The sequence below is a fragment of the Thunnus maccoyii genome, chromosome 16, assembly GCF_910596095.1.
Source record: "Thunnus maccoyii chromosome 16, fThuMac1.1, whole genome shotgun sequence".
In the NCBI taxonomy this organism is placed as follows: domain Eukaryota; kingdom Metazoa; phylum Chordata; class Actinopteri; order Scombriformes; family Scombridae; genus Thunnus; species Thunnus maccoyii.
In genome coordinates this window covers 28793149-28811293 of record NC_056548.1, presented here as the reverse complement: position 1 = coordinate 28811293, position 18145 = coordinate 28793149, and the positions used below count along the sequence as shown (strand labels likewise).

At 38.7% G+C, this 18145-nt stretch overlaps 1 protein-coding gene and 1 long non-coding RNA gene across 4 annotated transcripts in view; one reads left to right on the top strand and one right to left on the bottom strand.

The window, feature by feature from the left end:
* Positions 1-13516: 13516 nt before the first annotated feature.
* On the bottom strand, positions 13517-16904 carry LOC121880719. Of its 2 annotated transcripts, none has more exons than XR_006091630.1 (3): positions 15755-16904; positions 15468-15585; positions 13517-13586 (listed from the first exon to the last, which is right to left on the bottom strand). It is a non-coding gene; the product is annotated as an uncharacterized LOC121880719 (long non-coding RNA). The 2 variants fall into 2 exon arrangements; XR_006091629.1 differs by having other exon boundaries at positions 15937-16904.
* LOC121880717 (transcription regulator protein BACH2-like) overlaps positions 15623-18145 on the top strand; it is a 64222-nt gene continuing 61699 nt past the window's right edge. For both annotated transcript variants that reach the window (XM_042388193.1, XM_042388191.1), the window contains exon 1: positions 15623-15798. The gene's annotated coding sequence lies outside the window, so the exon portion shown is untranslated. The remainder of the gene's footprint in view (positions 15799-18145) is intronic.

Genomic DNA, 18145 nt, shown 5'->3' with positions numbered 1-18145 from the left:
TAAGGTCATTATGAAGGGATCTTCTAATGTTCAGTATGAACAGGAGGAATGATTACAGCAAGAAAAAACATGTTTACATGTTCATGTGGGCTCCTGACTGTTGTAAGACAGACTTAAAAAATGTGAACCTGTCTTTAAAATAAAGGATCAGAGTACCACTGGAAGGGATTTAAGATGCTGACCATGAACAACAATGCCCCTTGTGTCTAACAGAAGAATGGTATTATGGGAAATGTAGGATCAGTCAGGATGCCTTGGCCTCTGCTGCCTTAGTTTTGACAGTTGAATTTGACTCTCAGAAACTTTATAGATGTCCTCTATTGACAAAAGCAGCGGACAAAAAAAGTTCTTAAATGTGAACCGGTTAAATGAACAGCAGGCTCTCAAAGGCACATGCCTCGTTCAGTTAAACTGCTCGAGACAGAAGAACGAGCATACACAGGAGAAAAAAAACAGAGGCGGAGGCACTAAAACTAGCCAATAGGAGCGTAGACATGTTCGATTGGCAGCAGAATCAACCAATGGAAGGCCATAAACTGCTTCTACAGTTCAACCTCAGTTTAGTCTCATTAGTGAAGTTTCTGATTTAAACCGTTTAATTTATTAATTCCCTCTTGAGAAATAAATAATAAGCAATTGGCCCATTCCCATTCTGAACAGGCACGTTTTGAACGGGCACTGCTCTAGTTTATTGTAAAAACATGACTGCTCTTTAAAAACATCATAATGAGGGCTTCAAGCAACTCTTATAATGCAATATGTACACATTATATTATGCAGGTATCTGTACTTTATACTGTAGATATGAGCTAAAATGAAGTCTGGTAATATTCTATATTTTTCTTCATATCTACAAATATGTGCAGACACAATTACCAACAATATTTCTTCATCACAATCAACACACACTGTGCTTCATTTGATTTTTATTTTCAATCCCACACATACTGTGGTGCTGCCAGAAATCCTCACTAGAACACCAAATGTGGATTCATCCGCCGCTGAAAATAGTCCCCAACAAATGCACTATTTTCTTCCTGTTTGATAAAGACCACAGTACAGTAGCCAGCTGTTTCAAGAAATTACTGAATCTTTTTTTTCTAAAAATGAAACTATATTTTTGAGCTGTTTTTAAATATTTACATTGCGTTTGGTTGATTGCTGGAGACAGTTTACAGAGTTATCCTTTCATATAAAGTTTTGTCATTTTTCCTCTGGAGTAAGTTATACTGTAATGTCAGTTTGAACTTTGTTTCTGAAGTGGAACTCCAAAGTCACAGGTCAACTTTATAGAGCTTTTCATTATTTCACCCTGCAATCAAGTTTTGCATAGTGTGTCTTGTCTTAAATTAATCCAGATCAGTGTCTAGTAGTAAAATAACAAGCTTCATTTCCCTTTAACAGTTTCTTAATCACCTTATTCTGCCTATATGTAGTGTTACAACTGTGTGGTTTTGTTTGTTTTATTTTTATTGGGTCTTAAATTAGACTCACTGAAACCTGCAGGTTTCATATCCTAAAGCCTCAACATTGTGTGCACGGCTGACAGAACCTCTCCCGGTACGTACACAGTGTGTGTGGTGAACAGAGCAAGTCTTGCTGTTATTGATGTTGCAATTGCAGGTTGGTTCTGTGAAGAAGGGGGAACACATCAGTGTTGACAGGGCAGCTCACGGCATGTCACAGAGAAAGAGCTTTGTCTGCAGGATGACGGCTAAACCTCCCACTCATACAACCATCCAGGGCCTGTCTGCTGAGCTCACTGTCACTCCTAACACACCTGTATCCAGTTAAAAGGCTTGTCCACCTAAATTTACAGTCAAAGAGCCCTCTTGAAGAAAATCTGCTTTGCTTCTATATACTATATATTATGAAATTCATTTATTTTTGTTCATAAAGTGCCAAGGCCTAAAAATGAACAATCCAATAGAAAGTCCAACATATCTAATGACCACTTGACATTAGGTATAGATGGTCCCCAAAGGAAAAATCCTAACCATTTTTATGACCTCCTCTTATGACCTTTCTAGGACCACCATCAAGCCAAATGTCTCCTTCACAAACAATTTGGCCAATAAAAAGGTAATTATTGGAGGATTTCCGCGAATCTGCTGTGTTTCATCTTTTATGGTGACCTTTTCTCTAGTGCCAAAATATTCATTTGTGCAAAAGAAATAAAGATCGCCCTGCCTTGAGTACATTCATGCTCCCCAGAGAATGAATCATTCCATGAGCAGGATTCATTTTATAGTTCAATAAAGTTCAATAAAAAAAAATCCTAAAATTACGGAGTCCCTAAGGAGACATGGGCAAATATATATATATATATATATGTATCGAGGCCACGTTTTATTACATCGACCGCTAGAGATGATATTACACAAGATATTGCGCAAAAGATACCACGTTTTGGTTCATTTGTGTGCACAAGAAGTGTATATAGAAGTGTATATACAGAGAGACAGCACAACAGACCAGGCTTTCTCCCCGAAGCATGAAGTACAGTGCACCTTCTCCAAGCATCTGTAATTTAAGTTGATTATTAACTAGCAAGGCAACATTAATCACTAGCTGTTGTTTATTAGTTACATAGTTGTGTCTGACGATCGTTTTGTACGTGTACCAAGCTACATTTAACAGCAACACGAGTTTTGGACACCTTCTTCGAGAACCACCAGCAAATTGTGGCTGTGAGCAAAAAGCTGATGTCTTTTTGCTCACAGGGATAACTTCTACTTCTTCCTCATTATTTGACACTTTTAACATGAACAGCTGACATTGTAACATTATAAATATATATATATATGTATATACTGAAAATAAGGAAAAGCATATTAGGTTCCCTTTAAGTAAATGTATCAATACCACAATGTAAAAATAGTTCATTACAAGTAAAATCCTGTATTTAAAATCCTACTCAGTGTTTCCCATTATTTACCTTGACTGTGGTGGCCCACCACACATTAATATTGAACTAAAAATATTTTTACACTTCTCATAATAACATCAAAGATCTCTAATGTTGTGTTTTGTGCCATTGCTTCAGCTATGTTGAAGCTCATGGTGGGTTTGTTGTTGGGTTTGTCTGAACGTGAGTTGTTTATGTGAAATGATTTAAGTGTGTTTTCACTCAGCCGCCAACACTGGAGCCCCGCTGTGGCTGCATGCAGGTTAAATACTGGTAGCTTTAGCCTACTACCTATAGGCACGTTAAGCTAACCATCACAGCTCCATGTTAACACAAAGCTGCAACTTCAGTATATCATATTTCAGTGATAAAGAGAGGAATTACTGAAAGATAGAGCAACAAGTCTATCTCAGTGCTGGCATTAAAAGTGTATTTCGTTCAATCTGGGGGAAAAAAACACAAAGTGGATCACTATTGTCTGCTTTCAAGCATCAGTTTGTTACGCAGGACAATAGCATGAGCAACTATAAACATTGAAGTCTTGTCTTAATGTTATCTAAGAGCAAAAGTAGCTGTATTGGAAACAAATGGCTCATTTCTGTTTCCGTGCTCCAGCGCTGAGTGCAGTGAAGTCAGCTGGACTCATTTTGAACCAGACGGCGGTGCAGCCTCCTCTGCCGCCGCCCGGTGTGGTTGGTTCTTTGGCTACAACTCATGTATCAGGAGTGACTGACAGGCTTCATCACCTCTGAGCTGACAGCATGTTCACTGACACCCTGGAAGTCTCAGTAAATGCAATTAAACAGTCCTTTTTTAATTTTAGCTCAACTGATATCTCTGAGCACAGCTGCATAAAACATTAAACCTGCATTAACTGATGTTTCGTCCTCCTGTGAAAAAAGCAGAAACAAGTAACACAACACCATGTCGAAAATTAGTTATTGTTGGTTATAATTAAATGTCACATTTTGTCCAAATCCAAATACATTCAGTTTACTATCATGTATGACACACACAAAAAAGCTTAAATCATCATTTGAGAAGGCATTTTTCCTTAAATCACTTGGTTATCAAAAAAAAAGTTTCCAATTGATTTTCTGTCAGTCAACTAATCAATTAATCATTGCGATTTTTCATTTCGGCAGGAATAATTAGTGAACACAAAACAATGTCAGAAAATAGTTATAATAGTTGGTTATATTTGCCATGTCGTCACCATTCATATGAACCAATGAGTTTATGATTACATAGTTTACTAGAGTGCAAAATTGTTTGCAAGAGCACGAAGTTCTTCAGATTGATGCATTTCACTTTAAAATGTACAAAATGTTTTTCCGGGTGAGCGTGCCCCTGGGCTCAGAGCCTCCTAAAGGGTCTAAGGTCTACCAACCACAGTCTCACAACATCCTGTGGGAATTACTGCCAAGTAAAAGTAAAGAAGTATTACTAGTTAAATTTACTTGAAGCACTAAAGTATAAGTACTAATTTTTTGCAGAAAATCAAAAAACAATAAAATCCTACTTATGTATTGACTCATCAGTATTAATAATGTACTTTGTTAAATCTATTTAATATATCAGTCACAGCCCAATTTTCTGCAAAATTAATACTTTTACTTTAGTACTTTAAGTAAATTTAGCTGGTAATATACTTTTTACTTAAGCAACTTAACATCTCACCCCTCCCTCTGGCTCCAGATGAATTTTCACAATATTCAGATCAGCCACACTAATTTAGCGATGCAACATACTGCACAAATCCACAGTCCCCTGCAATCATAAAAGTTATGCATGTTTTGGAATTTATACTTTGTTTCCACAGCAGACGGTTATAACGATGGATGCTGAGCTGAGGGGCTGAGTAATTTTGGGAACTCAAATATGTTAGGCATCACCTGAAATGCAAGTTGGATTATGTCTTGCACACTATAATCATACCCTGTGTATTGAGAATGGCTAACTGAGGCTACTCCAAATAAACTTCTATGCTGTGTCCAAAAAACTAAACACTACAGGTGATCTGTCAAAGTCATGAGTCCAAGGGGTCAGGTTCAATCGTTTTATTGGACAACACCCACTACCACCCAATTCACAAACTGTAGAGTTTGTGTACTACTATATGTTACTGGTGGTTTCCTATAAAACAAATGAACAGAAAGTATTAATAAACTAATATGGCTTGAACAACTATACAGAAGGAGCTATACTATACAATCACTATGAAGAAATACTAATACTCAAGCTGACTACATGGTATCTAACAACACAATATGTCACAATACAAGTGGCAAAAAGGGAGTGACTATTCTTACAAAGAGACTGGAAATATTTATCATAACACAGTCAAACAAACTAATAGCAATGTACATTGATACTGCACCAAAATATGGGCTAAAACTATATTATTTACTGAATCAACATACTCTGTGGGCAAAAAGAACACAAGAACATATTAGTAGGCTGTATAGATTATTAGCAGCGCCAAGTGGCTAGAAGCTTCAAGAATGGCACAAAAATGACACTGGCCTGTGTGTTTGCAAAACAACATCACTGTAACTTTACAGCACCAGCGATTAAGCAATGGTGAATTAGCTGATTGCCTACATCCAGACTATCATCATTATTCTCATTAATTGGAAAGGCTTGGGCATGGGCTAGTTAGCAAGAGTAACAATGAGTGGATGCGATTACCAGGTTTTACTTGAAATAGCTCTCATGAAGTGAATAACTATACAGAAAACTGTATAAACATTATGGAAATACTTACTTTTATATGCATGCACACCAAAAGAAAAAGGGACATGCTACAACAGGACAACTGGAGCACTAGCATCCAGTGCACAATTCAAGAGGTGGAATAGACTACGTGATGTCATCGTTTGCTATTCTACTATGAAAAATAGACCATACCAAATGAGAAATGGGACATACCATTTGCAGAGGGGTGAAACATCCTGTGTAAAAACCATACCATCTCTTGTACCCGAGTGAATCCTCAACAATGAACTAGTCCCAGCAGTAGTTTGCTAATCACAGGTCCAGATGAATGCTTTGCTACTTTACCTATACCTCTATTAAGTGCATGCCATATATTGTGTAGATACAGTGTTTCCTATATATAGATTTATGTGTCATGGCCTGCCACATTATCAATTTTGACCATCATTTTTTACAACAGTATTTAAAATGAGTAAAATCTTATTTCATTTTATAGCTGCAGGCAGAGCATTTATTGGCAGACCCTACTTGTCCCACTCTCTCTCACACACTGAAGCCCCTGTGAATGGCCCCTCCCCTTGCACTGCAAGTAGAGCATAGACTGTAAAAAAAATATGGATGTAGTCACTGTGACGTCACCCATTTCTTTGTGAACTGCTGTTTTTAGGCCTCAAGTTTAGCGATTTGGCCATATGGATGTATAAAGAGAACTGGATACAGGCAGAGCGCCGGGCTTTTAAGTAAATTTGACATAGTGGCCAAACTGTGTAATTACAACATCACATGATGCACACCGGCCCAAAAAGATTTTTCCCATAGACTTACATTGTGAAAGCAGTGACTAAGATATTTGGCATCTGGAAAAATGCAACAGTGCAGCAGTGATGACTTGGGTCTGTCGCAACCAAAAAAACAATTACAGTGCTTTTGCAGCCTCATATTGTGACACAGTTCATTTCATTTCCACTGGATGTTCACACCTTGCAGGCTCACAAAAGAACATTCATGGACATAGCAAGCTCCCCCGGGGCTATTGGTGTAATTGATGAGACGCACATCAGAAAATGAAGACATTTTTGTCAACAGAAAGAGGTACCACAGCATCAGCTGCACTTTACAACCGACTACAAGATTTTTGGACATTGTTGCAAAATGGCCTGGCTCAACACATGATGTCAGGAGACTGTCTGAGAGTGGCCTGAGACAGCTTTTTGAGGGACATTATGTGAAGTTGCCACTTGTTAGGGGACAGTGGCTATACATGCAAACCATGAACCAGCTAATTTACAACAGATAGCCTAAATAGTAGCATAGAATTATTATGCATGGAAATAAAATTTGAAGAGCAATAAATGTGTTGCAGTATCCTAGTAATTTAAATATTTCCCTCAAATAGCCAACACTGTCATGTATTGAAAATTATTCACATTTTCAGTTGCTTTGAATTAAATTCTGCTGATTTATTTCTATAAGGTCTGCAAAGTCATTACAGCCTGTGTGGTACTTCACAACATCTGCAATGCCAGACAAATTCCAGAACCTCTCGAGGACAGTTTGGTTCCAATTTGATGGAAAAACCAATTAAAATAGAGTTCATCAAAACCTCAGACTTCAAGCGAAGACCACAATCACACACATGTGGCTGCTTTTAAGGCTACCTGTAGGGTACCACAATTATCGAGACCTCTGCAGAGATTTCAATAGTGTACTCACAAGCTCTGTATATCATCTGGATATCATCTAGGTCAGAAGGATGAGAGCACCAATAGGTAGCAGCTATTGGAGGACAGTTTGGTTCAACACATGATGTAATTGGATATGTATTCTAATTACATACTCGTATAAATTAAAACAAAAAAAAGTATTATTATATTTTCTAATTTCATGCTTAGTTTAGTTTATATCTTTAAACAGGCCATTTAAGAAAATAAAATGACAATGAGTTGAGAGTATTGCTTTGATTTGTTGGTGAATTTGGAAAACAGATGAGGTGAAGCAGTGAGTCATCAGCAGCTACAGCAGGTTATTGCTGTTAACATTCATTTCCACTGGAGGTGTGTGTGGTGTAAGTGAAGGACAGGATTCTCTTAAATGTGAGGTTGCAGTTTCCATAGCAATGCAGTGGTTTTTATAGATCCCAGTACTCCCCTCAACAACAGTTTGACATGCTCTGTGGTAATGTGGTTTTACACACACACACACACACACACATAAACACACACAAATGCGCATGCAGAAAGATGTTGGATGATAGGTCGGACTGAATTCGAACCCACCACCCTCCATCATGACAGAACGACACAGACATCAGCAGCTCCTGCCACTCAGCAGTAGTCATCTTCATACCTTTTAAAGGAGGAAGAGAAAACACAAAGGAATCACCATTTGCAAGTTAGAATTCTTTATTAAGGCAAGCCTTCAGTACTGCAATATTATTCTAATGAGTTTTAGATACACACAAAAATAAAGTGACTTATTTAAGACAGATCTCAAAGCTAAGAGCTGTTTCTATAGGAACAACCACTGTTGCTTTCTCACTCACTGTTTATTTCCCAGAATAGACGCAACTCTGCGCCAGATATACTCAGTTCCATTTTCATGGTGTTTGTCTGTAGTCCTGCTCCTGTTTTATGATTTTTTTCTTTGCTGTAATTTGAGTCCAACTGAAATTAAATTGTTTTTTGTCTGCTACAGCTGTAACATGTCATTTTATCATAGGCAGAGCAGACGGTCACACTGAGCCTGACAGCATCCTGCTACACAAGAGCCACAGACTCTGAACAACAACCCACATTAGCTTTCCCACTAAAGTCTTCTTCTTATCTAACTTACAAACTAGAACACGTCTTTTCCTGCACTTTAGCTTGTTGAATGAGCCACCAAACATTCACCGGACACCACTAAGAAGTGCACCACTAACATCAGTATACAGCTTAAACAGCTTATTAGCTGCTCAGCTGCAGCACATTAAACAGCATGTAAACATACCTGAAAATGTGGCTTTGGGACAGTTAGATGCTGGTATGGTCCTTCACCTTAATAGCACTGCTAACAACACAATGTCCATTGTAGCTACAGTGCAAAGTCTGTGTACTTTGTCTCTTGTTATTGTTGAGCTCAGCCTGCCAGCTGCTGTCAATCAAACACAGACACTAACATGCCCCTCCAGCTGCTGAGGAGCATTTCTGGTATTTGCCCAGACATTTTTTTCTTCCTTTTAATAATAAAAAAAATATTAAAATTACATTTAAAAAACACTGACATTATTTTTGACTTCAAAAAGGAATGACTGAATGTGATTTCATTTTTTTGTGAAGCACCTTTCAACACATCAGTTTAAACATGTTTTAAAGTGAACAGAGGCATTAAGATAAGATTTAAAAGAAACAAGGCATTTTAAAAGAATTGGATAAAAAAGACAACGATCTAAAATGAAAACTGCTTCAGTTTTATCTTTGAGGAAATTTTGGCAAATTACTGATTTCCTCAATGTACTCACTCAGTGATTGTATGGTATCAAAGTCACTTGGTAGTACTGTTATGTTAATCTGTAGTGAGCATAATTTTGGTCAGATATTTACTTGTTTTCCATAATCTGAGCTGGTTACAGCATGTAGATGTTGAATTGAAGAGAAAAGAAACTAAACATTGAGTGCTCTCATGGGTAGTCGAGGTACAGTCTGAAAAGGTGGAAGATGGGCAGTGACCTGCCATCCTGATTTCAGTGGAGAGTTCATTCCACCACTGACGTGCAGGAACACAGAAGAGCCTTGACTGAGATGAGGGACCACAGGGTCTTCTGAGTGACGAGGCAGCCAGTGAACTGATCTACTAACCAGTATTGCATGTGTATCAAACCCTGATATATCTTATTCCTCTGTGCCATATAGCTCCATTGTTGTCAAAAAACTAAACACTGTTGCACTGGGTGGCATGTTCCTTCATTACCATGAACACACACACACTGTAGTTTATTTTGACTCAATCCCACACACACTGTCCTCCTGCCAGAAATACTTACTAGAGCACCAAATGTGGATTAATCCACTGCAGAAAATAGTCCCCGACAAATTTACTGTTTCCTCTTGTTCGTTACAAACTACAATGACCAGGTGTTTTAGGAAATTACTGAGTCTTTTTCAAAAATGAAAAAGTGTGAGCTGTTTTAAGAGAATTACATCTTCAGGAGGAACTAGTGGGACTGAGGCTGAGTGCCAGAGACAGTAGGGAAGTCAGAAACTATTGCAAGACAAACCAACACATTGTTGGTTTTTGTCTTTTCTAATATTCTAATAAAATAAAATATAACCAGCCTCATCAATTAACTAATTTGATTTTAAATTGTGTTTCATTCGGCTGTTGTTTAGAGCGACTTACATATTGTATATAAGAGGTGATTGTTCAACATCCCAACAATAGTAATGTCAAGACTCATCTTTATCTGAATGCAAATAATTTCACTGTATCAACAAACACAGTGAGTGTGATCATCCCTCTGAGGTGTACTTGTCCCTTCAGGAGTCTGCTACCAGCTAGCTTGTCTCATCTTTACCATTCCAAGCCTATCAGGCAACCCCTAGATCCATCCCTGAGAACATCACGTCCCGCTGAGCTGATCGTAGCTGCCAGAGGAGCTGTACAAATCAGTTCTGGCTATTTATAACATCTTGACATTGAGAATGTGGGCTGATTTGAATCCAGCCGCTCAGAATGAGGCCCAAGAGGTGCCTGTCTGTGGCAAACTGATAAAATGTAACAGCTCTGCCAGCTCCCTCAGGATTACACTCGATAATAGAAACGCTATCGTACCTACTGTCCTGTTCAGAATGGCTTCAGCTCACTGCAAATATGGCTTCAAATACATGTGATTTAATTTTCATCCAAGCAGGAATTATTCCTTACATGATCCCATTTATATTTCTTTGTTTTACTCTCTGATTTCTACACCTGTATACAGTAGCTATAGAGACTGCTCCTTTTGTTCTTAGCGCAATCAAATATCAACATATGATAACTCCAACTAATCCCTGACATTATTAATCAGTTATGATATAAAATAAAACAACATTAAAGAATATTTGATAGCAAGAATTTAAATACTGTGATGCTGAGATTTATTCAGACTTCATATCAATGTAAATAGAACATTGTGATTTTTTTGATTGTTGGTCAGACAAAATAAGCAATCTGAAGACATCTCTGGGAATGTATGATCAGCACTTGTCATTATTTCTGACCTTACTTTAGACAAGTTGCTCCCATACCTTTTCTGTCCTGCCCCACTTTGGAAGCCAAAATGACTGGCTTTTCATCAAGGTATTCAGGAAAACTAGTAACAAAAGAAGCCAAGTTGTGCTTTATTAAACTAATATTATCAAGAACATGAACTGCATGTTTTGCATTAGTTTCACCTGTGCAAAAGTGTGTGACAAGACACACTAGACACAGCAGTGCTTTGAGCTAAATGCTAATATCAGCATGCTTACATGCTCATAATAAAATGCCATCCTGATGAAAGCCCTTACATTTGTGGTATTATGAACTGGGTGTCGGTGGCAACATTCGCGGGCAAAATCCAAAGCGGTGCACAGTTAGTGACGCCTTTTCCATCACTGGCAGTGGGTGGTCCGCCAGAGAGGGTAGATGGACCTAACACAACAGACGCACTAACACAATGCATCCATGTCTTCAACTGGTGTTAATTTTGTCAGCTATTTTTAATGTAGTCTTAGTCCTGTGTCAAATGTCCTTGTTAGTTTTCCTTTTTTTTGTTTGTTTGTTTTTAGTCAAGTTTTAGTTAACTAGAAGTCCGAGCATTGTAGTCTTATCTTAGTCAAAGAAAAGTAACTATTTTAGTATAGTTTTAGTCAATGAAAACTGTTGACATTTTTGTCTTTTTTAAAAGTTAACTAGCTTATTAATTGCTGTATTTTGCAGACTACATGCTGTAAAAGCTGTTTTTAGGGCTTTGAGAATGATACACAAACTAGCTACCTACAAAAACATCTACTGAAAACAATCTGTATAACATGGCTTTAAGCAAATGGTTAGCCATTGCAACTAACGTTAGCAATGTCCCATTGTTGAGTGATACTAGCCCATCTAACATTATGTCTAAACTATTCAGTTCAATTCAATTCAATTTTATTTATATAACGCCAAATCACAACAAAAGTCATCTCAAGGCACTTTTCACTTGGAGCAGGTCTAGACCGTTCTCTTTAATTTACAGAGAAAGAGAGCCAACAATTCCCCCATGAACAAGCACTTGGTGACAGCGGTAAGGAAAAACTCCCCTTTAACGGGTAGAAACCTCAAGCAGAACCCGGCTCTAGGTAGGCGGCCATCTGCTTTGACCAGTTGGGTTAAGAGGGGGGGTGGGGGACACAGAGAAGCAGAACAACAAAAGCAACAACAACAACAACAATAGATACATGACTAGCATCAACAAACAGCAACAACAGCAGGAACAGCTGGAGAAGGGCAGAAGTCATGGAGAAGGGCCAGTATGGTTTAATGGGTTTCCTGCAGATGAGAAAGCACAAAGAACTCCAGGGAAGAAGTCAAGTTAGTAACATGCATTAATAGTAAATGAATACATACAGATGGAGAAGAGGAGAGAGGAGCTCAGTGCATCATTGGAAGTCCCCCGGCAGTCTAGGCCTATAGCAGCATAACTAAGGGCTGGTCCAAGGTGAGCCTGGTCAGCCCTAACTATAAGCTTTATCAAAAAGGAAAGTTTTAAGCCTACTCTTAAACGTAGAGAGGGTGTCTGCCCCCCGGAACGAATCTGGAAGATGGTTCCACAGGAGAGGGGCCTGATAGCTGAAGGCTCTTCCTCCCATTCTACTTTTGGCGACTGTAGGAACCACCAGTAAGCCTGCATACTGGGAGCGCAGTGTTCTAGTGGGGTAATAGGGTACTATGAGCTCTTTAAGATGTAATGGCCCTGACCGTTAAAGGCTTTGTAGGTGAGGAGAGGGATTGTAAATAATATTCTGGATTTTACTAGAAGCCAATGCAGCGAAGCTAAGATGGGAGAAATATGATCTCTTTTTCTAGTCAGTACATGTGCAGCTGCATTCTGGATCAGCTGGAGAGACCATAGTCATTCCTACTTTACCTTTGTTGCTCATTTTCAGTTTCTTCACAACAATTTGTTAGCCTAGCTTATTGAGCTTGGTTTGGCTGTAAAACACAGCCTACATAATGTAACACCACTGCCTTATAGTTGGCTTAATATAACTTAAAACCAACCTAACCTTAACATCAAGATGTGAACCTACCTCAGTTTCTCTGTGGTGAGTCTCTTCAGGTTTGTGGTATTCTCACCAGCTATTTTATGGCCTCTTTGCTTCCCTTCTGATAAAGCAATGGATTTGGGTTTTTTTCTCAGCCTCAATGTAATGAAAAGAGCCCAAACGTCAGCTTGTTTCTTTCTCCCAAGCCCTGTTGTTGTCATTATTAACGTTAACTTGCTTTCTGTAATAATTGATGTACTCCTCACTGTGCTCATTGTGCTGGTGTAGTTCTGATATGGCACACACAGCACAAGACATGAAACTGCTGCACATGCCATCCAATGAACAGGATATTTGGATTGTACTTTAGAAAAAAAACCAGCCTATAATATTTTGCCTCCTCTTTTTTGTCAATGAAAATAAAGACAGAAAAGTTGGTAAAGTATTTATTTTTTAAACTACATTGTAGTTTTTTTTTTGTCAACTATATTGCATGTTGATAAAGTCAGACAGTGTTTAAAGATGTTGGTACAGTCTCGTCATCGTCTTGTCTTAGTCATTGAAATAAAAGGTAGTTGACAAACATATTTAGTCATAGTTTTAGTTAAGGAAGTTAACACTTTTCTTCAATTCACTTGTGTGTGAAGGGGCGTACTGTTTTTCCAGTCTCTGCCAACTGCCAGCTGACTGATGTCACACAGGTGGTACTGTTTGGATCTCTGGGAAGTGAGGTCCAAAAACACACCTGTAATTAACGCTTATCGCCATAGGTGCCGCCAAAGAGAACAAAGCAGAGATCTTTGAGACTGTTACTTTAATGTAATGAGAAAACAAAGATATTCAGTTCACAAAGATGTAAAGCAGAGAAAAGCAGCAAATCATCACAATGGAAGAGAGAGAACGAGTGAATGTTTGGCATTTTTGCTTGAAAATTCAAACACAGCACTGACAGTTTCTTTATTGTTCCCGGATGAATCAGATTCTTGGACATTTTTCACAGCAGACATTTTAGGAAACCCACAGGTGGAACGAACAACATTAAAGATGCATCAATTCAATGTTATGAGTTCCACCTTTGTTTAACAAGTCAAAATGTCTGTTGTGAAAAAGGTCTATTCTTTTTTTTATTTATTGAACCATTGGATGATACAACATGTTGCAATACATGAACTTCAGTATTGACAAACTGAACCTTAAGACACACACACACACATAAAAATTAAATAGAAAAGTACATCAGTGCATTACATTATTGTATGTTGCTCTTACAAAGCATTGGATGAATATTACAGTAATAGCTGTAGGAGTTTAAAAATGATATAATTCTAAATTCAAAAATACTAAAACTCAGTAAACTGACAGTTAGTGAAAGCCAACAAAAGTCTCATTCACAGACAAAATATTCAGGATTTACAGGGACTCATACTAAGTGATCTGAGAGAGCATCCATCCTCTGACAATTTGTGCATGCATGTTTATGACCTGTACACACACACACACACACACTCACACACACACACACACACACACACACACACACACACACACACATATATATATCTTTATTTTTTGAAAATAAAAAAAGATACTGTTCCAAAATCAGCTTTAAAAAATCTCCTTGTGACCACTGATTTATTTGTGGCAGACAATGTAACAAGACATTTTGACATGTCACAGGAGGAAAGGCACAAGTGTAAATAAATAAATTACTGGGACACTTGCATACAACTGAACCATCATTACAGTTATTAGTAACACCTGTGCTCTTCCTGCTATTGCAAGTCGAAATGGCTGCTATGAAAAATGCCTATGCACATCAAACAAGACTAGGTCAAAACCTGGTATATGGCTGGACCGTGTATGAAACACTAGAGGGCTTTTAATTTGAAACGACAGATACAGGAAGTGGCGACCTGTGGTGACCAAGCCCCCGGGAAGTGTGCCAAAAACTCTTCACATCATCAAAAACGTTGGGGCAAATTTCCACATCTAAATCTAAATGGTTACTTTCTAGCCTGAAAAAACATTAAAACTTTACAAAGTGCCATATTAACAGTCCTAGAGAGAAAATTACAGTTTTTAGCCTGGTTCAAAATGTCCGCCATTGATGGTCGCAGCCGGTTAGTGCAAAATGCATTCTGGGATACTTGGCTGTCTGACCAATGGTGTAACTTCATCACTCAGTAAGGGACAGATGCATTTATAGGGCTGGCCCTACATAGACAAACGCCTGGATGGATGGACAGATAGATAGATAGATAGATAGATAGATAGATAGACACTTGATGATGTAATTCTTCAAGCAAAGGTGCCAAACATTCACTTTCTCTCATATGAGAATTTGATTCCTTTGTTTGTTAGATATGGTAGTAAACTGATGTATTTTGAGTTTGGACAAACAAACACAAAACACAAAACATGTGTTGTGCTATGGGAATTATTTCTCTATTAGCCATTTTTATATACAAAACGCATATTTGATAAATCAAGAAAATAATTAGATGAATCAATACTGAAAATAATTCATAAAAAAGACAAAGTTTCCGGGTGTAACAGTGAAGTCAACCCTGCTGCACGGTAGTAGTGGGGGCGTTATTCACCAAACATCTCCGCTGCATCACAAGGCGGGGGCTCCACTACCTAAGAGCAGGGGGGGTGGCCGTTGTTGTGAATGAGGGCCAGCATGACGTCAGGAAGCCAATGTCAACAATGCAGCTCCTGGAGGAGAAAAGGCGTTTCATTCTAACACACACACACACGCACACACACACACACACACACATACTAGAGACCCGTCTACCACACACCGACTGATGCCTACAGTCTTTTAAAATCAGCGGTTCTTGTTGTCTGAGAGCTGCGGAGATAAAACACAATGTGGACTCACTCTTATTTCTGAGGAAACTGACCGCGGACGAGCAGGAAAAACGGGTAAGTGGGTGCCCGCGTTACAAGGATAATAAGCAGCCACTGGGTTTTACTACGCTTGAATAAAGCAGACTACATGAGCCGCTTGTCAGCGTTGGATTTGTCTCTACTAATCTGTTTGCTCGCACTGGCTTCACTCACTTGTTTGTGTTGTAGTCAGACTGGAGTTGGTTTAACGGTGTCTCTGTGTTTCTACCTGCTGTGGTTTTCACACCGTGCTGTCTTCGCAGGTTAGCAGAGATGCTGTTTTGGTGTCTTAGCTAACAGTTAGATGTTGTGCCTCAATGTGTTTCGCTCAAAAATGTGTTTCCCTGAGCCTCGATATAATGTCGGGGAACTAACGTTAGAAGCTATAGCAAAGTGGCTTTGTGTTTTTGGACAGCTAGTTTTGCTAAAGACACAACTTTTCAAAAAAGAAATGTATGCACAAAAACCCCAAATACTAACACCGGTTCATATCATTAGGAAGAATGGACATCGTGGTAGCTGCTTGGTACACACTAGTCGCCTAACGTTATGGTGCTTTATGTCAGTAAATGACCAACCCCGTGAGTGGAGTCACTATGACAGAGCACACGCGTCCGTTAATTCTACAAGGAAGTTGACGGTCTTTTATTTCACTCATTCAGTTATTATTAGCTAACTGTACATCATGCTCACAGTGAATTCCATAACATGTAGCAAGGTAGACTAAACGAGGGGACACATGTTTTGCACGGGAGACAAATGCTGCCACAACCGCGGCTGGCGCTCCTGTCATGCTGGGGGAGGAGGGGGCTGCAGAGGGACAAAGGACCCAGCCTCCCACCCCCTCATTCCCGCCCTCAGCCGCCGAGCAGCAAACACCCACCACGGAATAAAGCAAGAACGCGCGTGGGGACTATATGTCGTTTATCTTGTTTTAGTTCACCGCTGTGTATGACTGTGAAAATCTGTCTAAATGCTCTGCGCTTCACCTACATGACAATTCGCGACCTCACAGGTCTAAAACATGAATAAATGAGGTCTTCTTCTCAGTGAAGCCCTGTTAATATAGTACATAGAAATGTAATATCTAATTAACACGCACGCCTTTAATTAAGAGAATATATTGTAACTGGAGCTGTTTATATGACTTGTTCAAGCCGTTGTGAACATGCGTTCTTGTGAACAGTTTAGCTCTTTGTTATCCTTTTATCCTTCCTTCATACAAAGCCATTCTCTTCCATCTCTCTCCTAACAGGAAAACAGCTACATCAGAGCACAGAGGCAGCACTTGGTTGTAATGGTTGTGGGGGGGGGGGTCTGTTCTCTCTCATGGTTTACATACAGTTCAGCTGAATGGAGCAGATGAGAGGTGACTGAGGCCAATGAAATATTTACCACCAGCGCTTCTGCTGCAGACAGTTCTATCCAGCAAAGACTACTGAAATATCTCTCTTGCTTTTCTGTAAATATTGCCTACTTTCTTGTCCGGAGTTATATTATTGAAAACAGGATCGTCCACAAAACATACAGAATTATTTAAAAGGGGCATATCCTTTTTTCAGAACTTTTAACCATTAACGTCAACACATTAAACAAGCAATGACTGGCCATTACATGAAATATTCATTTCACATAGCCAATAATTGGCTAGTGGAACCAGTACTTTTACTAAGTTAAAAGTACTTCTTAAGTTGAAAAATACTTGAACATATAAACACATTAATAATAATAAAAGAGTAGAGTTTTTAAAAAAAAAAGTAAGATATGTGTAATAATTATACACGAGTGATGTTAGAGAAAAGAATGAAAAAATAATTTTCCTTATAAAAATAATACATTTGATGACATGTTCTGTAAAGTCTGAAACTGGGGTCTTGGACTTCAAAAACAGACGTTTACCTGGCAGAGACATCAGACAAAAGATGTTATTGAGTTGCATTATGGGAATTGTAGGATCCAGCGTTTTGGACCCATAAGGGCTAAAAGTCAGGATATCTCAGCCTCTGCAGCACAGATTTTGACCGTTTGTTTTTTAATTGGTCTTTTGCAGGTTCTCCAACTTTATGGAATGCAATACTAAATTGCCAGAATTCTTATTTAAATCACTCTTAAGCAGGAATGTAAGGTGGTGTTAGAGCAAAGCTTGTGGAGTGTAGAGCATGAATATGTATGGAAATCTGATGCTCCTGATGTCTGTAGGAGAATTCAGGGAGTCATCAGAACCATTAGGAATCATTTATAGGAGGATTTTGAAAATGTCCATGCACATACTTTTTATATTCCTTTTGTTGGAGTGAAATTCTTGGCCAGGTAAAAGGTGGTTGATATTAGGTCAGTAATCATCTGGCCAGTTGTTGAGATACAGTATCTTGCTCTGGGCTAG